Source organism: Orcinus orca, chromosome 1, assembly GCF_937001465.1.
Source record: "Orcinus orca chromosome 1, mOrcOrc1.1, whole genome shotgun sequence".
NCBI lineage: Eukaryota > Metazoa > Chordata > Mammalia > Artiodactyla > Delphinidae > Orcinus > Orcinus orca.
The window spans coordinates 155,145,898-155,165,896 of record NC_064559.1 but is presented as its reverse complement, the minus strand read 5'-3'; the positions used below and the strand labels follow the sequence as shown (position 1 = coordinate 155,165,896).

At 39.0% G+C, this 19,999-nt stretch overlaps 1 protein-coding gene across 1 annotated transcript in view; it reads right to left on the bottom strand.

Annotated features, from left to right (window-relative positions):
* Nucleotides 1-19,999, bottom strand: part of DNAI4 (dynein axonemal intermediate chain 4) — a 125,304-nt gene that overhangs the window by 65,011 nt on the left and 40,294 nt on the right.

Genomic DNA, 19,999 nt, shown 5'->3' with positions numbered 1-19,999 from the left:
ACGTAACATTTATAGAAAAATAATTTTGGGCTTCTCTGGTGGCGCAGTGGTTGAGAGTCTGCCTGCCGATGCAGGGGACACGGGTTCGTGCCCCAGTCCAGGAAGATCCCACATGCCGCGGAGCGGCTGGGCCCGTGAGCCATGGCCGCTGAGCCTGCGCGTCCGGAGCCTGTGCTCCGCCACGGAAGAGGCCACAACCGTGAGAGGCCCGCATACCGCAAAAAAAAAAAAAAAAAAAAAAGGAAGAAAAATAATTTTATTTTAGCTGAGTAAAAGGACATGCTTACTGTAAAAGAAAAGGTAAGACTTACATTTCCATCACCTAGAAATAATAACTGCTAACATTTTCATGCATGTCTTTCCAGACTGACATAAATATATATGTGTTTGTATATGAACAAATATAAATGCATATTTTTAATAAAAATGAGCTCATATCACACATACTTTTTTAAAAGAATTTTTATTGTAGTATAATATACATAGAAAACAAACTGTCTTTATGAAATCTACTGAGTTTTAGGATTTAACTGTATTTTCAAAAGTTAGCCAGGAACACTAACACATTTATTGAATTATCCATTTTTTTGAAATGACACTTCTGTAATAAATTATTGTATGTATACTGTTAGGTGGGAAAACTTTTCCTCAGTTTTTGTGAATCTTTACAGAGGCAACTTCAGCTAAATTGACATTTCTGGCTTCTCTATGTCCCTCATTCACTAATTGCCAGGGAAAGAGAAATGGCTAATCCTATAGGAGAGTTTAGGAGAAAGAATTGCAGCTCAGCCACTTCTGGATTCTTTTGTTAAGCCTGCTCACTTGCAAAAAGCATGCATTCTGGTCTGTTCTCACCCATGCAGAGGAGGTCTGTGCTTTTCTAGCTGTGCCAATTACTATTGGTAAGATCTATTCTGGAGGGGAAAACAGCAAGTCCACTTAGCTGTGGATTTAAGGCTACATTTTTCAATTAACTTCATCAGTAATAAAGGTACTACTTTTATTTCCTTCTCTGTGACTCCTGAATCTCTTTCAATTTCAACCAAAATCAGGCAAGGAAGACATGCTTTTTTATTGATCCATAAAATCTCAATACTTACTTGGTCTGTATCAAATTCTTTAATATAAATTGTACCATTATTTTTAAAATTTTTATTGGAGTATAGTTTATTTACAGTGTTGTGTTAGTTTCAGGTGTACAGCAAAGTGAATCAGTTATACATATACATATATCCTCTGTCTTTTAGATTCTTTTCCCATATAGGCCATTACAGAGTAGAGTTCCCTGTGCTATACCCATTATTTTAATAAAACCTTTATTGTGAAATATATACCTTCACAGAAGAGTGTATAACACATATATGTGAATTAAGAATTAATACCATGTACTCACAAACCAGTATAAGAAATAGAACATCCTTAGATGCTTAGAAGCCCCCTGGACACTCTCCCATCATAGGCCCCTTCCTTCGAGCTACCTCCAAAAGAAGTATTCACTTTGCGTAACTTTTGTATTGATCATTCTCTTGCTTTGTTTTAAGGTTTTTTTCTCCTATGGCAAATGCTATTGGGGTCCTGCATGTATCCATTCTGCATCAGCTATTACTTGCCAATCTCCCAACTACCAGCACCTGCATTTCTCTGCTTGGGTCTGTCTTTGGTCACCAAGACCACTTTGATGTCCATAAATTAGGCTGGGATTGCCAAGGAACTAACAAGCCCATCAACCATCAAACAATGTATACCTAGATAATACACTGTCTAGTTAAAAAAACAGAATAGCAAACACTAACACAGATGCATAAGGAGAAAACAAAACCACTATTAGATGAGGACAATTAGATGAGGACTCCCAAGAGAAGACAAGCAGAACTATCTGGGCCATAATCTGACTTCAGCTTCTTTGAGAGTTTATAAGAGACACTTAGAGGGAAATCACAGGGTGAGACCATGAGTAAGTCCTTGGAAACACAGAGCTTAACCCACTAACAGCACCTGACAAGCTAGGCACTGAATGTCCACTGAAAACATGGTCAGGGTAAGTGGGCTGCTTTGTGTTTTCTGTTCACCATGACTTCTCTGCTGCTCTCAGGAGTATGGTAAAACAGAACATGTCTGTGAAGTGAAATGAGTTTCCTCAACTTACCTAAGGAGACCTACTGGAAAGGAGAGTAGGGACTATATTAAGAATGGTAAAACCCAGCTAGATACAGAGAAGGATCTGGGCAGATTCACCTGAGCATTCTGTCCTCAGGTTAAGAAGATGGGACTCAGAGTTTCCAGTTCCACAGTTAAGGGGCTTGGAAGTTGCCATTCTGTACTAACAACAAGTAAAAAATTAAACAGACTGAAAAATCAACACCTCTTCTTGGATCTGAAAAAGAGGTAAGGACACAGGGAAAAGAACTGCTGCCTCTAAGATTGGAGAGTCACAGTTTACTGCAGCAGAGACTCAGAAGTAGAAACTGCTGTGGGAACCAGTTCTGGGGTAGGAAAACCTGAACTGTAAATGATGAATTGGTGCAGGTTCAGTGTGGACAAGTCTGAGAGTTAAAAACTCTAAGGGGCCCAGTCATAGGGAAGCCCCTGCATTTTGTGAGCTTTATCTCCAGGAGCTGGACCAGATTCCCAGAGTGAGTATGAGAAAAAAAAAAAATCCCTCATGCTTCTGGTAGGGGAAGGGGAAAAGGAACCATTCTGAAATATACCAGAGCACTCTGTTCTTAACAATGCCTGCCCTCAGAATAAACTAGTTCAGCAGAGAACAGCCTGCCAGGGTCTTTTCAGAGCCTAACTGACCTGTGGGAAGGGAAATACCCAGCACCAGCACACTGGAGACGTCTTGTCCTACCTAAGGGTGGGGAAAAAAACTGAGACACATTTGTGAAGTTCATAGTCCACAGGAATAGGTACACTGAAAGGCTGAAACCTAATCAAAGGACTAAAATGCCTGCCTCCTCCACACCTTACCACCACAGTACTAAAGGCCTATTTACAGCAGCTCCTTTTACCTGATACATCATGTATCATATGTATCATACTAAAAGATCATACTAAAAGATAAAAAAATCATACTAAAAGATAAAAATCATACTAAAAGATAAATCATACTAAAAGATAAAAAAATCATACTAAAAGATAAAAAATTATACTAAAAGATATAAAAATCATACTAAAAGATAAATCAAATCATACTAAAAGATAAAAAAAATTTTGAAGAGGTAGAGCAAGCATCAAAACTAGACATGGCAGGGATGTTGGAATTATTAGACCAGGAATTTAAAACAACTGTGATGAATATGCTAAGGGCTCTAATGGATAAAGTAGACAAAATGCAAGAACAGATTGGCAATGTAAGCAGAGAGATGGAAATCATAAAAAAAAGGACCAAAAAGAAAAGTGAGAAACCAAAAACACTGTAGAAGAATGCCTTTGATGGGCTTATTGGTACACTGAACACTGCTGAGGAAAGAATCTCTCAGCTTGAAGAAATCTCAACAGAAATCTCCAAAACTGAGAAGGAAAGAGAACAAAGATGAAAAATACAGAACAGAAAGAAGGGAAAGAAGAAATTTTATTTGAAGACATAATGGCTGAAAACTTCCCTAACCTTGGGAAGGAGATAGGCATCCAGATCCAGGAAGCCCAGAGTTCCTAATAAGAGGAAACCAGGGCTTCCCTGGCGGTGCAGTGGTTGAGAGTCCGCCTGCCGATGCAGGGGACACGGGTTCATGCCCCGGTCCGGGAAGATCCCACATGTCGCAGAGTGGCTGGGCCCGTGAGCCATGGCCGCTGAGCCTGCGCTCCGCAACGGGAGAGGCCACAACAGTGAGAGGCCCGCGTACCGCAAAAAGAAAAAAAAAAGAAATACCACTCTGTGCATGGCCACAACTGTGAAGTAAGGAAAGCCCTATCTAAGGAAAAGGTGGCTAGTGCTTCATCCAGCCAAAGAGGTCAAAGTGGTTCTGGAAACTTTGGTGGTGGTCGTCGAGGGGGTTTTGGAGGGAATGACAGCTTTGGTCGTGGAGGAAACGTCAGTGGTCAAGGTGGCTTTGGTGGCAGATGTGGTGGTGGCTATGGTGGCAGTGGGGATGGCTATATTGGATTTGGTAATGATGGAAGCAGTTTTGGAGGTGGCGGAAGCTACAATGATTTTGGCAATTATAACAATTAATCTTCAAATTTTGAACCCATGAAAGGAGGAAACTTTGGAGGCAAAAGTTCTGGGCCCTATGGTGGTAGGGGCCAATACTTTGCCAAACCACAAAACCAAGGTGGCTATGGTGGTTCCAGCAGCATCAGTAGCTATGGCAGTGGCAGAAGGTTTTAGTTGCTGCCAGGAAACAAAGCTTAGCAGGAGAGGAGACCAGAGAAGTGACAGGGAAACTACAGGTTACAACAGATTTGTGAACTCAGCCAAGCACAGTGGTGGCAGGGCCTAGCTGCTACAAAGAAGACGTGTTTTAGACAATACTCATGTGTATGGGCAAAAAAAAGCTCGAGGACTGTATTTATGACTAATTGTATAACAGGTTATTTTAGTTTCTGTTCTGTGGAAAGTATAAAGCATTCCAACAAAGGGTTTTAATATAGATTTTTTGTTTTTTGCACCCATGTTGTTGATTGTTAAATGTAATAGTCTGATCACGACACTGAATAAATGTGTCTTTTTAAAATGTGCTATGTAAAGTAGTTAGTCTACTCTGAAGCCATTTTGGTAAACTACCCCAACAGTGTGAAGTTAGCATTCCTTCAGGGTGATGCCAGGTTCCATGTGAAATTTATTTACAACCTGCTTGGATGGAGAAGCCATTGTCTTCAGAAACCTTGGTGTAGTTGAACTGACAGTTACTGTGTTGTGACCTGGAGTTCACCTTTAAAAGGGTCACCCAAGCAAAGTCATGGAGTTTCTTGGCACATCCTATGCAATATATCTAAATTGAATTATGGTACCAGATAAAGTTATAGTTGGGAATGAAGCTTGTGTATCATCCTTTATCATGTGTAACCAATAAACGATTTAATACCCTCTTGAAAACAATGCTAAAGGGACTTCTTTAAGCTGAAAAGGAAGGATGCTAATTAGTAACAAGGAAACATGAAAGAACAAGTCTCACTGAAAAGGTAAATATATAGTAAGTGGATTAATCACTTTTAAGCTAGTATGAAGATTAAAAGAAAAAATAGTAAAAATAGCTATGATGACAATAATTAGTCAATGAATACATAAAATAAAAAGATATTAAATGTGGAGAAGGCGGAAGATGGCGGAAGAGTAAGACGCAGAGATCACCTTCCTCCCCACAGATACACCAGAAATACATCTACACGTGGAACAACTCCTACAGAACACCTACTGAAGGCTGGCAGAAGACCTCAGACCTCCCAAAAGGCAAGAAACTCCCCACGTACCTGGGTAGGGCAAAAGAAAAAACAGAGACAAAAGAATAGGGACGGCACCTGCACCAGTGGGAGGGAGCTGTGAAGGAGGAAAAGTTTCCACACACTAGGAAGCCCCTTCGCGGGCGGAGACTGCGGGAGGCGGAGGGAGGAGCTTCGAAGCCGCGGAGGAATGCACAGCAACGGGTGCGGAGGGCAAAGCGGGGAGATTCCCGCACAGAGGATCGGTGCCGACCGGCACTCACCAGCCCGAGAGGCTTGTCTGCTCACCCGCCGGGGCGGGCGGGGCTGCGAGCTGAGGCTCTGAGGCTCGGGTTTCGGCTTCGGACGGAGCGCAGGGAGAGGACTGGGGTTGGCGGCTTGAACATAGCCTGAAGGGGTTAGTGCACCACAGCTAGCCGGGAGGGTGTCCGGGGAAAAGTCTGCACCTGCCGAAGAGGCAGGAGACTTTTCCTTCCCTCTTTGTTTCCTGGGGCGTGAGAAGAGGGTTTAAGAACGCTGCTTAAAGGAACTCCAGAGACGGGCGCGAGCCGCGGCTAAAAGCGCGAACCCCAGAGACGGGCGCGAGCCGCGGCTGAAAGCGCGGAATCCAGAGACGGGCGCGAGCCGCAGCTGAAAGCGCGGACCCCAGAGGCCGGCGGGAGACGTTAAGGCTGCTGCTGCCGCCACCAAGGGGCCTGTGTGCGAGCACAGGTCACTCTCCACACCCCTCTTCCGCGGAGCCTGTGCAGCCCGCCACTGCCAGGTTCCCGGGATCCAGGGACAACTTCCCCGGGAGAACGCACAGCGCGCCTCAGGCTGGTGCAAAGTCACGCTGGCCTTTGCCACCGCAGGCCCGCCCCGCACTCCGTGCCCCTCCCTCCCCGCCGGCCTGAGTGCGCCAGAGCCCCCAATCAGCGGCTCTTTTAACCCCATCCTGTCTGAGCAAAAAACAGACGCCCTCCAGCGACCTACACGCAGTGGCAGGGCCAAATCCAAAGCTCAGCCCTGGGAGCTGTGAGAACAAAGAAGAGAAAGGGAAATCTCTCCCAGCAGCCTCAGAAGCAGCGGATTAAAGCTTCACAATCAACTTGATATACCCTGCATCTGTGGAATACCTGAATAGACAACCAATCATCCCAAATTAAGGAAGTGGACTTTAGGAGCAAGATCTATGATTTTTTCCCTTTTCCTCTTTTTGTGAATGTGTATGTGTATGCTTCTGTGTGAGATCTTGTCTGTATAGTCTTGCTTCCACCATTTGTCCTAGGGTTCTATCCGTCCATGTTTTTTTTAAAAAAAATTTTTTTCTTAATAATTAATTTTAATAACGTTATTATACTTTACCTTCATTCTTTCTTTCTTTCTTTCCTTTCTTCCTTCCCTCCTTTAGACAACGAATCATCCCAAATTGAGGAGGTGGTCTCTGACAGCAAGATTTATGATTTTTCCCCATTTACCTCTTTTAGTGAGGGTGTATGTGTATGCTTCTGTGTAAGATTTTGTCTGTATAGCTTTGCTTCCAACATTTGTCCTAAGGTTCTATCCGTCCCTTTTTTTTTTCTAAATAAGAATTTTTTAATTCAATAACTTTATTATACTTTATTTTATTTTTACTGTATCTTCTTTCTTTCTGTCTTTTTTCCTTCTTTCCCTCCTTCCTTCCTTCCTCCCTCCCTCCCTCCCTCCTTTCTTTCCTTCTTTCCTTCTTTGCTTCTTTCTTTCTTTCTTCCTTCCTTCCTACCCTCCTTTCCTTCTTTCTTTCCTCATACTTCTACTAATTCCCTCTACTTTTTCTCCCTTTTATCCTGAGCCGTGTGGATAAAAAGCTCTTGGTGCTCCAGCCGGGAGGCAGGGCTCTGCCTCTGAGGTAGGAGAGCCAACTTCAGGACACTGGTCAACAAGAGACCTCCCAGCTCCATATAATATCAAACGGCGAAAATCTCCCAGAGACCTCCATCTTAACACCAGCACCCAGCTTCACTCAATGACCAGCAAGCCACAGTGCTGGAAAACCTATGCCAAACAACTAGCAAAACAGGAGCACAACCCCACCCATTAGCAGAGAGGCTGCCTAAAATCATAATAAGGCCACAGACACCCCAAAACACACCACCAGAAGTGAACCTGCCCACTAGAGAGACAAGATCCAGCCTCATCCACCACAACACAGGCACTAGTCCCCTCCACCAGGAAGCCTACACAACCCACTGAACCAACCTTAGCCACTGGAGACAGACATCAAAAACAGGAGGAATTACGAACCTGCAGCCTGCAAAAAGGAGACCCCAAACACAGTAAGATAAGCAAAATGAGAAGACAGAAAAACACACAGCAGATAAAGGAGCAAGATAAAAATGCACCAGACCTAACAAATGAAGAGGAAATAGGCAGTCTACCTGAAAAAGAATTCAGAATAATGATAGTAAGGTTGATCCGAAATCTTGGAGATAGAATGGACAATAGAATGGACAAAATGCAAGAATCAGTTAACAAGGACCTAGAAGAACTAAAGATGAAACAAGCAATGATGAACAACACAATAAATGAAATTAAAAGTACTCTAGATGGGATCAATAGCAGAATAACTGAGGCAGAAGAACGGATGAGTGTCCTGGAAGATAAAATAGTGGAAATAACTACTGCAGAGCAGAATAAAGAAAAAAGAATGAAAAGAACTGAGGACAGTCTCAGAGACCTCTGGGACAACATTAAAAGCACCAACATTCGAATTATAGGAGTTCCAGAAGAAGAAGAGAAAAAGAAAGGGACTGAGAAAATATTTGAAGAGATTATAGTTGAAAACTTCCCTAATATGGGAAAGGAAATAGTTAATCAAGTCCAGGAAGCACAGAGAGTCCCATACAGGATAAATACAAGGAGAAATACGCCAAGACACATATTAATCAAACTGTCAAAAATTAAATACAAAGAAAGCATATTAAAAGCAGCAAGGGAAAAACAACAAATAACACATAAGGGAATCCCCATAAGGTTAACAGCTGATCTCTCAGCAGAAACCCTACAAGCCAGAAGGGAGTGGCAGGACATACTGAAAGTGATGAAGAAGAACCTGCAGCCAAGACTACTCTACCCAGCAAGGATCTCATTCAGATTTGATGGAGAAATTAAAACCTTTACAGACAAGCAAAAGCTGAGAGAGTTCAGCACCACCAAACCAGCTTTACAACAAATACTAAAGGATCTTCTCTAGGCAAGAAACACAAGAGAAGGAAAAGACCTATAATAACGAACCCAAAACAATTTAGAAAATGGGAATAGGAACATACATATCGATAATTACCTTAAATGTAAATGGACTAAATGCTCCCACCAAAAGACACAGATTAGCTGAATGGATACAAAAACAAGACCCTTATATATGCTGTCTACAAGAGACCCACTTCAGACCTAGAGACACATACAGACTGAAAGTAAGGGGATGGAAAAAGATATTCCATGCAAATGGAAACCAAAAGAAAGCTGGAGTAGCAATTCTCATATCAGACAAAATAGACTTTAAAATAAGGACTATTAAAAGAGACAAAGAAGGACACTACATAATGATCAAGGGATCGATCCAAGAAGAAGATATAACAATTGTAAATATTTATGCACCCAACATAGGAGCACCTCAATACATAAGGCAAATACTAACAGCCATAAAAGGGGAAATCGACAGTAACACATTCATAGTAGGGGACTTAAACACCCCACTTTCACCCATGGACAGATCATCCAAAATGAAAATAAATAAGGAAACACAAGCTTTAAATGATACATTAAACAAGATGGACTTAATTGATATTTATAGGACACTCCATCCAAAAACAACAGAATACACATTTTTCTCAAGTGCTCATGGAACATTCTCCAGGATAGATCATATCTTAGGTCACAAATCAAGCCTTGGTAAATTTAAGAAAATTGAAATTGTATCAAGTATCTTTTCTGACCACAACGCCATGAGACTAGATATCAATTACAGGAAAAGATCTGTAAAAAATACAAACACATGGAGGCTAAACAATACACTACTTAATAATGAAGTGATCACTGAATAAATCAAAGAGGAAATCAAAAAATACCTAGAAACAAATGACAATGGAGACACAACGACCCAAAACCTGTGGGATGCAGCAAAAGCAGTTCTAAGGGGGAAGTTTATAGCAATACAAGCCCACCTTAAGAAGCAGGAAACATCTCGAATAAACAACCTAACCTTGCACCTCAAGCAATTAGAGAAAGAAGAACAAAAAAACCCCAAAGCTAGCAGAAGGAAAGAAATTATAAAAATCAGATCAGAAATAAATGAAAAAGAAATGAAGGAAACAATAGCAAAGATCAATAAAACTAAAAGCTGGTTCTTTGAGAAGATAAACAAAATAGATAAACCACTAGCCAGACTCATCAAGAAAAAAAGGGAGAAGACTCAAATCAATAGAATTAGAAATGAAAAAGGAGAGGTAACAACTGACACTGCAGAAATAAAAGAGATCATGAGAGATTACTACAAGCAACTCTATGCCAATAAAATGGACAATCTGGAAGAAATGGACAAATTCTTAGAAATGCACAACCTGCCAAGACTGAATCAGGAAGAAATAGAAAATATGAACAGACCAATCACAAGCACTGAAATTGAAACTGTGATTAAAAATCTTCCAACAAAGAAAAGCCCAGGACCAGATGGCTTCACAGGCGAATTCTATCAAACATTTAGAGAAGAGCTAACACCTATCCTTCTCAAACTCTTCCAAAATATAGCAGAGGGAGGAACACTCCCAAACTCCTTCTACGAGGCCACCATCACCTTGATACCAAAACCAGGCAAGGATGTCACAAAGAAAGAAAACTACAGGCCAATATCACTGATGAACATAGATGCAAAAATCCTCAACAAAATACTAGCAAACAGAATCCAACAGCACATTAAAAGGATCATACACCATGATCAAGTGGGGTTTATTCCAGGAATGCAAGGATTCTTCAATATACGCAAATCTATCAATGTGATAAACCATATTAACAAATTGAAGGAAAAAAACCATATGATCATCTCAATAGATGCAGAGAAAGCTTTTGACAAAATTCAACACCCATTTATGATAAAAACCCTGCAGAAAGTAGGCATAGAGGGAACTTTCCTCAACATAATAAAGGCCATATATGACAAGCCCACAGCAAACATCATCCTCAATGGTGAAAAACTGAAAGCATTTCCACTAAGATCAGGAACAAGACAAGGTTGCCCACTCTCACCACTCTTATTCAACATAGTTTTGGAAGTTTTAGCCACAGCAATCAGAGAAGAAAAGGAAATAAAAGGAATCCAAACCGGAAAAGAAGAAGTAAAGCTGTCACTGTTTGCAGACGACATGATCCTATACATAGAGAACCCTAAAGATGCTACCAGAAAACTACTAGAGCTAATCAATGAATTTGCTAAAGTGGCAGAATACAAAATTAATGCACAGAAATCTCTGGCATTCCTATATACTAATGATGAAAAATCTGAAAGTGAAATCAAGAAAACACTCCCATTTACCATTGCAACAAAAAGAATAAAATATCTAGGAATAAACCTACCTAAGGAGACAAAAGACCTGTATGCAGAAAATTATAAGACACTGATGAAAGAAATTAAAGATGATACAAATAGATGGAGAGATATACCATGTTCTTGGATTGGAAGAATCAACATTGTGAAAATGACTCTACTACCCAAAGCAATCTATAGATTCAATGCAATCCCTATCGAACTACCACTGGCATTTTTCACAGAACTAGAACAAAAAATTTTGCAATTTGTATGGAAACACAAAAGACCCCGAATAGCCAAAGCAATCTTGAGAACGAAAGAAGGAACTGGAGGAATCAGGCTCCCTGACTTCAGACTATACTACAAAGCTACAGTTATCAAGACGGTATGGTACTGGCACAAAAACAGAAAGATAGATGAATGGAACAGGATAGAAAGCCCAGAGATAAACCCATGCACATATGGACACCTTATCTTTGATAAAGGTGGCAGTAATGTACAGTGGAGAAAGGACAGCCTCTTCAATAAGTGGTGCTGGGAAAACTGGACAGGTACATGTAAAAGTATGAGATTAGATCACTCCCTAACACCATACACAAAAATAAGCTCAAAATGGATTAAAGACCTAAATGTAAGGCCAGAAACTATCAAACTCTTAGAGGAAAACATAGGCAGAACACTCTATGACATAAATCACAGCAAGATCCTTTCTGACCCACCTCCTAGAGTAATGGAAATAAAAACAAAAATAAACAAATGGGACCTAATGAAACTTCAAAGCTTTTGCACAGCAAAGGAAACCATAAACAAGACCAAAAGACAACCCTCAGAATGGGAGAAAATATTTGCAAATGAAGCAACCGACAAAGGATTAATCTCCAAAATTTACAAGCAGCTCATGCAGCTCAATAACAAGAAAACAAACAACCCAATCCAAAAATGGGCAGAAGACCTAAATAGACATTTCTCCAAAGAAGATATACAGACTGCCAACAAACACAGGAAAGAATGCTCAACATCATTAATCATTAGAGAAATGCAAATCAAAACTACAATGAGATATGATCTCACACCAGTCAGAATGGCCATCATCAAAAAATCTAGAAACAATAAATGCTGGAGAGGGTGTGGAGAAAAGGGAACACTCTTGCACTGCTGGTGGGAATGTGAATTGGTTCAGCCACTATGGAGAACAGTATGGAGGTTCCTTAAAAAACTACAAATAGAACTACCATATGACCCAGCAATCCCACTACTGGGCATATACCCTGAGAAAACCAAAATTCAAAAAGAGTCATGTACCAAAATGTTCATTGCAGCTCTATTTACGATAGCCCGGAGATGGAAACAACCTAAGTGCCCATCATCGGATGAATGGATAAAGAAGATGTGGCACATATATACAATGGAATATTACTCAGCCATAAAAAGAAACGAAATTGAGCTATTTGTAATGAGGTGGATAGACCTAGAGTCTGTCATACAGAGTGAAGTAAGTCAGAAAGAAAAAGACAAATACCGTATGCTAACACATGTATATGGAATTTAAGAAAAAAAATGTCATGAAGAACCTAGGGGTAAAGCAGGAATAAAGACGCAGACCACCTAGAGAACGGACTTGAGGTTATGGGGAGGGGGAAGGGTGAGCTGTGACAGGACAAGAGAGAGTCATGGGCATATACACACTAACAAACGTAGTAAGGTAGATAGCTAGTGGGAAGCAGCCTCATGGCACAGGGATATTGGCTCGGTGCTTTGTGACAGCCTGGAGGGGTGGGATAGGGAGGGTGGGAGGGAGGGAGACGCAAGAGGGAAGACATATGGGAACATATGTTTATGTATGACTGATTCACTTTGTTATAAAGCAGAAACTAACACACCATTGTAAAGCAATTATACCCCAATAAAGATGTTAAAAAAAAAAGATATTAAATGTGACATCAAAAACATAAGATGGGAAAAGAGAATAAAAACATTGAACTTTAGAATGAGATCAAGCATAAGTTTTTATCCCCAAATCAGTCTGTGTGATATAGCACATTAACAAAATGAAGCATAAAACTATATGATCATAGAGGACAAAAAGCATTTGACAAAAGTCAACATCCGTTTATGATAAAAACTGTCAACAAAGTGGGTATAGAGGGAACAGACTTCAACATATTAAAGGCCATATATGACAAGCCCACATCTAACATCATACTCAACAATAAAAAGCTGAAAGCATTTCCTCTAAGATCAGGAACAAGACAAGGATGCCCACAATTTCCACTTTTATCCAACATAATATTGGAAGTCCTAGACGGAGAAAATAGGCAAGAAAAAGAAATAGGTATCCAAATTGGAAAGAAAAAAGTAAAACTGTCACTCTTTGCAGATGACATATTATATACAGAAAAGCCTAAAAACTCCATCAAAAAATTGTTAGAACAAATAAAGTAATTCAGTAAATTACAGGATACAAAATCAATACACAAAAATCTGCTGCATTTCTATACACCAATAACAAGCTATCACAAAGAGAAATAAAGAAAAAAATCTTATTCACAAATGCATCCTCCCACCCCAAAAAAACACCACCTAGGAATAAATTTAACCAAGGTGAAAGACCTCTATATTGAAAACCACAAGACATTAATGAAAGTAATGGAAGAAGACGCAAATAAATGGGAAGACACAAATAAATGGAAGACACAAATAAATATCCATAAATGGATATTTCATGCTCGTGAATTAGACGAATCAGTATTGTTAAATGTCCATATTTCCCAAGGCACTCCACAGATTCAATGCAATCTCCATTGAAATTCCAATGACATTTTTCAAAGAAATAGAACAAACTGTCCTAAAATTTGTATGGAACCACAAGAAAAACCAAACAGCCAGAGCAATCTTGTGTAACAAGGAACAAAGTTGGAGGCATCACACTCTCTGATTTGAAACTATATTACAGGACTTCCCTGGTGGCTCAGTGGTTAAGAATCCACCTGCCAATGCAGGGGACATGGGTTTGATCCCTGGTCCAGGAAGACCCCACATGCCATTGAGCAACTAAGCCCGTGAGCCACAACTACTGAGCTCACATGCCACAACTACTGAGCCCACATGCCACAATTACTGAAGCCCACACACCTAGAGCCTGTGCTCCACAACAAGAGAAGCCACCACAACGAGAAGCCTGCGCACCACAACAAACAGTAGTCCCTGCTCGCTGCAGCTAGAGAAAGCCCACGTGCAGCAACGAAGACCCAACACAGCCAAAAAGAAAAAGAAAAAGAAACTATATTACAAAGTATAGTAATTAAAACAGTATGCTATTGACATAAAAACAGACACATAGATCAATGGAACAAAATTGAGAGCTCAGAAATAAACCCACATATATATTGTCAATTAATTTGTAACAAAAGAGCCAAGAATATACAATGGGGAAAGAAAAATCTCTTCAGTAAATGGTGTTGTAAAAACTGGACAACCAGGCTTCCCTGATGGCGCAGTGGTTGAGAGTCCGCCTGCCAGTGCAGGGGACACGGGTTTGTGCCCCAGTCTGGGAAGATTCCACATGCCGCGGAGCAGCTGGGCCTGTGAGCCATGGCCGCTGAGCCTGTGCGTCCGGAGCCTGTGCTCCGCAATGGGAGAGGCCACAACAGTGAGAGGCCCGTGTACGGCAAAAAAACAAAACAAAACTGGACAACCACAGGCAAAAGAATGAAACTAGATCACTATTTTACACCATACATAAAAATTAACTCAAAATGGATTAAAGACTTGAATGTAAGACCTGAAATCATAAAACTCTTAGAGGAAAACATAGGAAGTTATGCTCTTTGACACTGGTCTTAGTAATTCTTTTTTGGATATGTCTCCTCAGGCAAAGGAAACAAAAGCAAAAATAAACAAATGGGACTAGTATATCAAACTAAAAAGTTTTGCACAGCAAAGGAAACTATCAACAAAATGAAAAGGCCTCTTACTGAATGGGAGAAGATATTTTCAAGCAATATATCTTATAAAGGGTTAATATCTAAAATATACACAAAACTCATATAATTCAACATTAAAAACAAACAACCTAATTTTAAAAATGGGTAGAGGACCTGAATAGACTTTTTTCAAAGATGACATGCAGATAGCCAACAGGTACGTGAAAGGTGCTCAACATCACTAACCAACTGGGAAATGCAAATCAAAACCCAATGAGATATCATCTCATGCCTGTTAAAATGGTTATTATCAAAAATACAAAAATAAGTGTTGGCAAGGATGTGGAGAAAAGGGAACACTTGTGCACCATGGGTGAGAATGTAAATTGGTGTAAGCACTATGAAAAGCAGTATGGAGGTTCCTCAAAAAATTAAAAATAGAACTACCATATCATCCAGCAATTCCACTTCTAGGTATTTATACTAAGAAAAGCAAAACACTAACTTGAAAAGATATATGCACCCCCATGTTCATAGCAAAATGAGTACAATAGCCAAAATATGGAAGCAACCTAGGTGTTCCTTGAGGGATGAATGGGTAAAGAAAATGTGTTATATATACATAATGTAATAATATATAGCTATGAAAAAATGAAATCTTGCCATCTGCAACAACATGGATGGATCTTAAGATTATTATACTACATGAAATATGCCAGACAGAAAAAGATAAATACCTTATGATCTCACTTCTATGTGGAATCTAAAAAAGAGAGAGAGAAAGAGAGAGCACGGACACAGAGAACAGACTGGTAATTGCCAGAGGCAAGGGAGTGAGGGGTGGGTGAAATGGGTGAAGGGGGTTAAAAAGTACAAACTTCCCTCTATAAAATAAATAAGGCATGGGGGTGTAATGTACAGAGTGGTGACTATAGTTAATAATACTGTATTGTATATTTGGATGTTGCTAAGAGAGTAGATCTTAAAAGTACTCATCACAAGAAAAAACTTTTCTATGTACAGTGATGAATGTTAACTAGACTTATGATCATGATCATGATCCATTTCACAATATATACAAACATCTAATTGATATGTTGTACACCTGAAACCAATGTTATACGTCAATTATATCTCAATGAAAAATAGTAAAATAAAAAAGAATTAGAGCAGGGCTTCCCTGGTGGCACAGTGGTTAAGAATCCGCCTGCCAATGCAGTGGACATGGGTTCGTTCCCTTGTCCAGGAAGATCGCACATGCCGCGGAGCAACTAAGCCCGTGCGCCAAAACTATTGAGCCTGCGCTCTTAGCCCACAAGCCACAACTACTGAAGCCTGCAGATCTAGAGCCCGTGCTCCGCAACAAGAGAAGCCACCGCAATGAGAAGACTGCGCAATGCAACGAAGAGCAGCCTCCGCTCACCGCAACTAGAGGAAGCCTGCACGCAGCAACAAAGACCCAATGCAGCCATAAATAAATAAATTTATTTTTCAAAAAAGATAACAAAGGAATACTATGAACAACTCTATGCCAATAGATTTGATAACCTTGATGAAATTTTCCGATTCCTTGAAAGACACAATCTGCCAAAACTCACACAAGAAGAAATAGACAATATCAATTAAGGAAATTGAATCAATAATTAATAATCTTCCAAAACTGAAAGCACCAGGCCCAGATAGATCCACTGAGTTCTACCAATAATTTAAGGAGAAAATTACACCAATTCCCTGCAATATCTTTCAGAGGATAGAAACAGAGGGAATACTTCTTAACTCATACTTTGAGGCCAGCATTACTCTAATACCAAAAAACAGACAAAAACACCATAAGAAAGAAAAATGGCAGACCAATAACTCTCATGAACACAGATGCAAAAATCCTCTACGAAATATTAGCAATCAAATCCAGCTGTATATAAAGAGAATTATACACCACAATTAAGTGGAGTTTATCCCAGGTATACAAAGCCTAGTTCAACGTTGGAAAATTGATTGATGTAATCCATCACATCAACAGACCAAAGAAGAAAAATTACTTGATCATATCAACAGATTCAGAAAAAAGCACTTGACAAAATCCAACACTCATTCATGATAAAAACTCTCAGTAATTTAGGAATAGAGGAGGAACTTAACTTGACAAAGAATATAAAAACCTACAGCTAACATACTTAATGGTTTTCTTCTAGAAACTAGATTTTCCACTAAGATCAGGACCAAGGCAAGGATGTCCCCTTTCATCACTCCTTTTCAACATCCTACTGGAAGTCCAAGCTAATGCAGTAAGATAAGAAAAAGGAAATAAAAGAAATACAGATTGGAAAGAAAGAAATAAAGCTGTTTTTGTTCTCGGATGACATAATCATCTATATAGAAAATCCGAAAGAATTAACAAAAACTACTGAACTAGTAAGTGATTACAGCAAGGTTGCAGGGTACAAGGTTAATAATACACAAAAGTCAATCTCTATCCTGTACACCAACAATGAACAAAGGAATTTGAAATTTAAAACAATATGATTTACATTAGCACCCCAAAAATGGAATAGTAATAAATCTAACAAAATATGTACAAAATCTATTATGAGGAAAACTACTAAACTCTGATGAACAAAATCAAAGAATGAAATAAATGGAGAAATATTCCATGTTTATTAATAGGAAGACTCAGCATTGTCATGATGTCTGTTCTTCCCAAGTTGATCTATAGATTCAACGCAATCCCAATCAAAATCCCAACAAGTTATTTTGTGCATATCAGCAGACTGATTCTAAAGTTTATGTGAAGGGGCAAAAGACCCAGAAGAGCCAGCACAATATTGAAGACAAAGAACAAAGTCGGAGGACTGACACTACTCAACTTGAAGACTTACTACAGTGCTATAGTAATCAAGACAATGTGAATGGAACAAAATAGAGTGCTCAGAAATAAACCCACATTAATATAATCAATTGATCTCTGTAAAAGGAATGGAAAAAAACAAATGGAGCAAAGATAGTCTTTTCAACAAATGGTGCTGGAACAACTGGACATCCAAATGCAAAAAAAAATCTATACACAGATCTTACATCCTTCAGAAAAATTAACTAAAACTCATTATAGACTTAAAAGTAAAAGCAAAACTAGAAAACTCCTAGAATAAAACATAGGAGAAAATTTAGATGACCTTGGGTATGGCAATGACTTTTTAGAAACAGCAAAAGCACAATCCATTAAACAGTAATAGATAAGCTGGACTTCATTAAAATTAAAAATGTCTGCTCTGTAAAAAGAAATGTCAAAAGAATAACAAGACAAGCCACATATTGGAAGGAAACATTTGCTAAAGATACATCTGAAAAAGGACTATTGTCCAAAATATACAAATATCTTTTGATCCTTAATAATAAGAAAACAAAAAAACAAATTTTAAAATGGGCCAAAAGCTTAACAGACACCTCATCAAAGAAGACATACAGATGGCAAGTAAGTATACAAAAATATGCTCCACATCATATGTCATCATGGAAGTACAAATTAAAACAAAAATGAGGAGAATTCCCTGGTGGTTCAATGGTTGGGACTAGGTGCTTTCACTGCTGGGGCCTGGGTTCAATCCCTGGTTGGGGAACTAGGATCCCTCAAGCTGGACAATGCAGCCAGAAAACCAAAAAACAAACAAACAAAAATGAGTTGCACAAAAAAAAAAGAGTTGCCACTACTCACCTATTAGAATGGTCAAAATCTGGAACACTGACAACACAAAATGCTGGTGAGGACATGGAACCGCAGAAACTCTTCATCATTGCTTCTGGGAATGCAAAATGGTACAGCCACTTTCAAGACAGTATGGCTATTTCTTACAAAAATAAAAATACTGTTGCCATACAATCCAGCAATAGCACTCCTTGATATTTACCAAAAGGAGTTAAAAACTTATGTCTACACAAAAACCTGCATACAGATATTTATAGCAGCTTTACTGATAATTGCCAAAACTTGAAAAAATCAAGATGCCCTTCAGTAGGTAAATGGATAAATTAACTGTGGTACATCCAGATAATGGATGGTTAAGAGTCTTGCTACCTATGTTCTACAAGCCGTCCATGACGGAGGAGAGGATTTCAGAGGAGTCTCTGTGTGCAGCATTCAGTATGCTTGTTTTTTGTTTGTTTGTTTAAGTACCCATGTCTTGATCTATGCCTGGTGTTCCCCAGCTAAAGAGCCTCTATTTTGTCCTCTCCAGAGAAGAAATTTCTGACATCTTCCAGGGTAGAAGAGGGGAAGTTGCTCAGAGAATGTACTTGATTCCTTTTTGTGACTGAATTATATTTCATTGCATGTATTTACACATTTTGTTTATCCATTCATCCATTGATGGACATTTCAGTTGTTTCTACTTTTTGGCTATGGTAAAAATTGCTGCCATGAACATGTGTGTACATATATTTGAGTACTTATTTTCCATTCTGTGGGGTATTATATCTATCTTTATGCTAGTACCACCCATTTTGATCACTATAATTTTATAGCAAGTTTTCAAATCAGGAAGTATGAGCTTGCTAACTTTGTTCTTTTTCAAGATTGTTTTGGCTACTTGGGGATCCTTTGATATTCCATATAAATTTTAGGATGACTTTTTTTCTATTGTTGCAAAAAAGTCTTTGGGATTATTTTGGGTGGTATTCACATCTTAATAACATTAAGTCTTTCAACCCATAAACACAGAATGTATTTCCCATTTACTTAGGTCTCCTTTAATTTTTTTCAGCAATGTTTTATAGGTGTCAGTGTACAAGTCTTTCATCTCCTTGGTTAAAATTATTCCTAGGTATTTTATTATTTAGGATGCTATTATAAACACAATTACTTTCTTAATTTCCTTTTTGGATTGTTCATAGGTAATACATAGAAATACAACTGAATTTTGTGTGCTGATCTTATATTCTGCAACTTTTCTTTTTATTTTATCTATATGAGATGATGGTTGTTAATTAAACCTATTGTGGTAATCTTTTCACAATATAGGTAAATCAAACCATCATGCTGTACTTATACATTGATGTATGTCAATTATTTCTCAATAAAACTGGAAAAAATAGTGAGTCTCTTGTTAGACAACATATAGATGGATCATGGGTTTTTTTCTTCCAGTTTTTTTGATGTTTGTTA